Raw genomic sequence first — 6,982 nt, 5'->3', positions numbered from 1 at the left:
GCGGTAGTTTGAACGTTCTTTGGCATTGCCTTTCTTTGGGCTTGGAATGAAAACTGACCTTTTCCAGTCCTGTGGCTTCTGCTGAGTTTTCCAAATTTGCTGGCATATTGAGTGCAGCACTTTCACAGCATCATCTTTCAGGATTTGAAATAGCTCAAACTGGAATTCCATCACCTCCACTAGCTTTGTTCGTAGTGATGCTTTCTAAGGCCCACTTGACTTCACATTCCAGGATCTGGCTCTAGGTCAGTGATCACACCATCGTGATTATCTGGGTCGTGAAGATCTTTTTGTACAGTTCTTCTGTGTATTCTTGCCATCTCTTCTTAATATCTTCTGCTTCTGTTAGGTCCATACCATTTCTGTCCTTTATCGAGCCCATCTTTGCATGAAATGTTCTTTTGGTATCTCTGATTTTCTTGAAGAGATCCCTAGTCTTTCCCATTCTGTTGTTTTCCTCTGTTTCTTTGCATTGATCACTGAGGAAGGCTTTCTTATCTCTTCTTGCTATTCTTTGGAACATTGCATTCAGATGTTTATATCTTTCCTTTTCACTTCTCTTCTTTTCACAGCTATTTGTAAGGCCTCCCCAGACAGCCATTTTGCTTTTTTGCATTTCTTTTCCATGGGGATGGTCTTGATCCCTGTCTCCTGTACAATGTCATGAACCTCATTCCATAGTTCATCAGGTACTCTATCTATCAGATGTAGGCCCTCAAATCTATTTCTCACTTCCACTGTATAATCATAAGGGATTTGATTTAGGTCATACCTGAATGGTCTAGTGGTTTTCCCTACTTTCTTCAATTAAGTCTGAATTTGGCAATAAGAAGTTCATGGTCTGACCCACAGTCAGCTCCTGGTCTTGTTTTTGCTGACTATATAGAGCTTCTCCATCTTTGGCTGCAAAGAATATAATCAATCTGATTTCAGTGTTGACCATCTGGTGATGTCCATGTATAGAGTCTTCTCTTGTGTTGTTGGAAGAGGGTGTTTGTTATGACCAGTGCATTTTCTTGGCAAAACTCTATTAGTCTTTGCCCTGCTTCATTCCGTATTCCGTGTCCAACTCTCAGCAACCCCATGGACTGCAACCCACCAGGCTCTGCCGTCCCTGGGACTCTCCGGGCAATAATACTGGAGTGGGTTGCCATTTCCTTCTCCAGTTCTCTCATGTTAACTATCCTTAAACTTTTAAGACAATTTTAATTTTTCTCTTAATAGAGTGTCCAAGTTTGAGGCCAAATATTTATAAAATACATATAACTAGTGCCTAAAAGAAAAAAAAGGCAAGTTTTAGTATTGTTTTACAATTCTTTTTAGATAATGATTTATGTTTATACATGCTATTGAGCTTATATGCCAATGTTGTTGTTTAGTCACTAAGTCCTTTCTGACTCATTTGTGACCCCAGTGTGCTGTCTATGGAATTTTCCAGGCAAGAATACTGGAGTCAGTGGCCATTTCCTACTCCAGGGGATCTTCCCAACCTAGGGATGGATATCGCAGCTCCTCCTGTTCTCTTACATTGTGTGTGCTATGTTGCTTCAGTTGTGTCTGACCCTTTGCAACACTATGTACTGTAACTCACCCATCTCCTAGGCTCCTCTGTTCATGGGATTCTCCAGGCAAGAATATTAGGGTGGGTTGTCATGTCCTCCTCCAGGAGATCTTCCCCACCCAAGGATCAAACCCAGAGCCTCATATATACAATGCCTGTCCTTTACCAGTGAGCTGCATCAACCTCTCCTGCATTGCATGTGGGCTCTTTACCACTGAGCAAAATTAATAAAAGGATGAAAAATTCAAGCTTCATATAATAAAAATTTTAAATATATTTCAATATATGTTACTAAAATTAAATACAGTAACATAATGTTATTAGAACAATAAATCATAGTGATTTTTTTAATATGCCTGGCAAAGACAGTTTTAAGAGTCAGTTATATCAAACTATCTTGGAAAAAATATTTCAATTTTGTTGATAGAATTCCACATCATAAGGAAAAAATGCTTCAAAACTATTTTACAGACCTTTGATATTACAGTTTATATAACTAACATTGAAATCCAATGAAAGCCCCAAATATAGACTTAAATCTTATTTATGACTAGAAGTAAAAAAAAAAATCATAGATAAAAGATAAACTAAAAGTATATTAAAAGATAAATACTCCATAATCCAAAAGGATACATTCCAGAAATGCAAAAGTGAAGTGATATTAGAAAGTATAACCATATGATTCACCACATTTCTAGATTTTTAATTTTTAAATAGTGTTTTAAAATGCAGTAAACAACATGTAAAACTTGAAAATACACTTCTATTTGGCTTTTTTTTTTTTTAAGTCGCTCGGTCTTGTCCAACTCTTTCTGACCCCATGGACTGTAGCCTACCATGCTCCTCTGTCCATGGAATTCTCCAGAAAAGAATACTAGAGTCAGTACCCTTTCCCTTCTCCAGGAGATCTTCCCAGCCAAGGGATCAAGCCCAGGTCTCCTGCATTGCAGGCGGGTTCTTTACCATCTGAGCCACCAGGGAAGCCCAAAAATATACTACTAATTAAAATTCTTAGAATACTATATGTAGGCAGCTTCTCCACTTTTATTATAAAAGCTGAGGATATTTCTAAAAATGAAATTAATCAATTAAAGGCATTTTTAGCAATGAAACCACCACCACCAAAAAACAAAACTAAAAACTTATAGCAGAATCCAATTTAAAAAGAAAAAATGAAGCAAATAGTACTTTTTAGAGTAATAGGAGAAAGCATACATAGAGAATCACTGCTGCCACCACATCTGACTTCCCTCCAACCCATTCCTACTCACAAGATGGCCATCAGAGGTCAACGGGTAATCCATTCCCACTGACGAGTGATTCAGAAATGTGACCCAAGTCATAAACTCATGGAAAAAAGGATGATTTGGAAAGAAGACTGTCACTCCTCTGTCACACTGTCATTTACACCAGAGGTACCTGAATTTAGCTTATTGAGAACATTTGAGTAAAGTCTCCAGAAATTGAAGACCATGCTCCAGGAAGGAGCAACTTCTTTCATTTCCCTCTGGATGCCATCATCTGTGCTTCGTTGCCCTGAAGCCTTCTGTAGCCACTGTCTGAAGATGAGTTTGACTCACAAAACTCAGACTGTGTTTTTAGGACCACCTTGCATCCGGTCCCATCACTTCATGGGAAATAGATGGGGAAACAGTGGAAACAGTGTCAGACTTTATTTTTGGGGGCTCCAAAATCACTGCAGATCATGACTACAGCCATGAAATTAAAAGACGCTTACTCCTTGGAAGGAAAGTTATGACCAACCTAGATAGCATATTGAAAAGCAGAGACATTACTTTGCCAACAAAGGTCCGTCTAGTCAAGGCTATGGTTTTTCCTGTGGTCATGTATGGATGTGAACGTTGGACTGTGAAGAAGGCTGAGCACAGAAGAATTGATGCTTTTGAACTGTGGTGTTGGAGAAGACTCTTGAGAGTCCCTTGGACTGCAAGGAGATCCAACCAGTCCATTCTGAAGGAGATCAGCCCTGGGATTTCTTTGGAAGGAATGATGCTAAAGCTGAAACTCCCGTACTTTGGCCACCTCACCCGAAGAGTTGACTCATTGGAAAAGACTCTGATGCTGGGAGGGATTGGGGGCAGGAGGAGAAGTGGACGACAGAGGATGAGATGGCTGGATGGCATCACAGACTCCATGGACGTGAGTCTGAGTGAACTCCGGGGGTTGGTGATGGACAGGGAGGCCTGGCGTGCTGCGATTCATGGAGTCGCAAAGAGTCGGACACGACTGAGTGACTGAACTGAACTGAAGCCACTCACCTCCCAGTTTTGCAGTTGTTTCAGCCAAGAAGTCAGACTTTGTTGGGTTTTTGTTTCCCTGTAATCAACAGCAGGACTCAGTAACTTCAGAAAAGGATCTAAGATAGTCAATAATTTAGGCTCTGTGGACATGGGGTCTGTAACCCAACTCTGGTGTTTTATTGCAAAATCAGCCTGAGGCAATAATAAACAGAAGCATGGTGGAGCTCCAGGACATCTTTATTTACCAAAACCCCTCATAAAGATACTCACTTTTGTTTTCTTCTGTAACATTTGTAGTTTCACAATTGGCATCAAGGTCTTTGAATTGTTTAAAATTAATATTGGTATATGAGGCAAGGGAGGGGTATGTTCAGCATTGTTTATTCCTTGAGAAATCTATCCTTTCTCTGCTGAATTACCTTTGCATGTTTGTCAAAAAATCCATTGGCTGTGTTTGTACAGGTTTATTTCTGGACTCTATTCTTTTTCACTGATCTAGTGAAACGGTTAGTCACTCAATCATGTCTGACTATTTGCAACCCCCATGGGCTGTAGCCTGCCAGGCTCCTCTCTCCAAGGGATTCTCTAGGCAAGAACATTGGACTGGGTTGCCATTTCCTACTCCAGAGGATCTATGCAATCCACGGATGGAAACCGGATCTCCTGCATTGCAGGCAGACTCTACTGTCTGAGCCACTGATCTATTTGTCTGTTGAGTACCTCATTGAGCATTGCTCTGACTTAAAAATCAATCCTGAATCAGGCAGCATAAGTATTCCAGCCTTGACTTCTCTTTCAATGCTATTTATTCATTTTGATATGAGTTTTAGGATCAGCTACTTAATTTCTACAGAAAAGACTGCTAGGATTTTGATTGAGGTTGTGTTGAATTCAGAGGTCATTTTAGAAAGACTTGGCATAATTTCAGTATCGTTCTCTGTTTCAGGATCATCGTATGTTTAACCATTTATTTGGGTCTTTAATGTTTCTCAGCAATGTTTTGTGGTTTTCAGTAAATAAGTGACACTTTTTATTAAAGGTATCCCTATGTACATAATATTTTAAACTATTATATATGATTTTTTATTGCAATTTCTTTTTGTGTGTGTGAATGCTGCTGCTCCTGCTGCTAAGTCACTTCAGTCGTGTCTGACTCTGTGCAACCCCATAGACGGCAGCCCACCAGGCTCCCCCGTCCCTGGGATTCTCCAGGCAAGAACACTGGAGTGGGTTGCCATTTCCTTCTCCAATGCATGAAAGTGAAAAGTGAAAGTGAAGTCACTCAATCGTGTCTGACTCCTAGCAATGCCGTAGACTGCAGCCTACCAGGCTCCTCCACCCGTGGGATTTTCCAGGCAAGAAAGCTGGGGTGGGTTGCCATTGCCTTCTCCAGTGTGTGTGAATAAGGTTGTTCAATACAGCAGCAATGTTTACCATTTGTCCAGCTGAAATCTTCCAAGATATTCTAACCAGCTCTATGGTCAAAAGTTGGCCAACGTGGAAGCTGCTCTTGAGAGCCTGATCATGACTGTTTTTAGGTCTTCTCCCTCAAGTCAAAATGAAACTATGTACCCAGAGGGAAAGAAAACCACTGTGAAGCCTTCTAGGATTTACTAAAACATTCCAGGAAACACAGTTCTAAATCTAGAACATAGGAATCTTTTGATTTATATCTTAGTTGAAGATCTTTTTCTTGATATAAAGAGGCAATTTGAAGGCAACATAGTCAGATGTCAGAGTCTTGATATCATCTCAGGTTGCAACCCAATTCTTTGAGGAAGTGAAAGCAAAAGCACTTGTCTTATAAATCCCATAATTATAACAACAGATATATGGCTGTGGAAACATTTTAAGCCCATCTATTCTTTTACCAATCCCAAAATATTCCCCTACTTATGTCAAAAGGCTGATAAAATATTTGGATTTAGGAAACAAAAGCCCTTCTTGGAGAAACATATCCTTTCTCAGTGCCTATGAGAGGTAACTCTTTTACTTGTTCTCCTCCAGGAACAGAGTCATCTCTTGAAAATTTCAGAGAAAGACTTATTTAAAAAGTTAATTTGGAAATTAGGTGAATACAAAATTTTAAGTCTTTCTTACAGGTATTAATAAAAATCTTAGCCATCTGAGCAGGTAACCCTAACATATTCTATCTGGCAGAAACACAATTTGGATCTAGTTTGTGCTTTATAAACTAGTGGTTTAATAGAACTATAATATTATATCTGCATTATATCATATCATAGTTAAAAATTTTAAGTGAAAACTGTAAGATTTTTGCATCTATGTGTCAACTAAAAATATATATTCACAACATAAAAATTGAGAATTATGTTTTATTTGGAAGGATTTTCAGGACTTCAAGCCCAGGGAGCAGCATCTCAAGCAACCCTGAAAGAACTGCTCTGAAGAGGTGAGGAGGGAGCCAGGGTATATAAAAATTTTGCAGCAAAGGGCAGGTTGTCTGAAGGTTAAAGATTATTGTTAATTAAAGGAAATCAAATATGTCAAGTTAAAGAATTTAACACTTGTCTGTGTATCAGAAGATGCTAGAGTCCGGGCTATGGAGCCAATATCCTCTTGCTTTCATATCCTGAGTTTCCTCAGGGCTTACATTGGAAAGTGGCTGCTGCCTGATGGCTGCTAGATGGCTGGTATTCTTTCCTTTCTGAGTTCCCTCAGGGCTTACCAGTTCACCATCTGGTGGTGGCTGCAATCACTGATGACTTGTGACATTCTTTGTTTACTGATATGGCAGGAAACATTCCATTTATCATATTTGTATGGTTATATATATATATATATATGTTTTTAGTGTGTGATACTTTTCTACTTCTGGATGATATTGCCAAAATTAATTTATAAAAAGTGAAATTTAAGTGGCTTAAAGATAAACAAGTATAAATGAAGCATACTCTCAAAGCTAGAGAAACTAACCCAAATGTTTTTCTTAAGTTTACATGATCCAGAATAATCTTTGGTAAGTCAAATCTAGTTTAAGTTCAATTTCTGATTGTTTATTTCTACTGTAGATATTTTTATACCTTGATTTTGTGTCCTGGTCTTGCTAAACTCACTTTTTAGTTTTGGTAGCCTTTTCATAGATTTCATAGGATTTTCTACATAAATAGTCAAAAATATCATCTGTGAATAAAGACCT

The sequence above is a fragment of the Bison bison genome, unplaced genomic scaffold (genome assembly GCF_000754665.1).
Source record: "Bison bison bison isolate TAMUID 2011002044 unplaced genomic scaffold, Bison_UMD1.0 scf7180017864538, whole genome shotgun sequence".
Taxonomy (NCBI): Eukaryota; Metazoa; Chordata; class Mammalia; order Artiodactyla; family Bovidae; genus Bison; species Bison bison.
This window is presented reverse-complemented; position numbering follows the sequence as displayed.